Raw genomic sequence first — 437 nt, forward strand, 5'->3', positions numbered from 1 at the left:
CCATATTCCATGTATGAATTAAGTTATAGAAACACATTATACATATTAGTAGAGAAGCATGTAATGGTAATTTATAGTCAAGTGACATTAAGAAGTGATTCAATTCAGAATCACTAGAACTGTTTTCTGGGTTTTTACAGTAACTGCTTGAAAAATCTTTTTCCTGCCCAGAAGTAGCCACTCATCTAATCTAGGTGTTCACTACAACAGAGAACTGCAGCTAAAAGTCCAAGGTTAAGAACTAGTCCTTGAAGAAGCTTGTGTTCCCTCTAAATGCATTACTAAACCTTTTAGGTGGTGGCCTGGTGTGCAAACTAAATTTTAAAGACACATCATCTATTTGAATGCTGTCAGTGACTTTAGGATGTTCTGTACCACTGTAATGTGAAAGTGCAAACTTCTTTCTGTCTGTAATCAAAGCTGGACATGAACCAAAA

The sequence above is a fragment of the Chiloscyllium punctatum genome, chromosome 5 (assembly GCF_047496795.1).
Source record: "Chiloscyllium punctatum isolate Juve2018m chromosome 5, sChiPun1.3, whole genome shotgun sequence".
NCBI classification, from domain to species: Eukaryota; Metazoa; Chordata; class Chondrichthyes; order Orectolobiformes; family Hemiscylliidae; genus Chiloscyllium; species Chiloscyllium punctatum.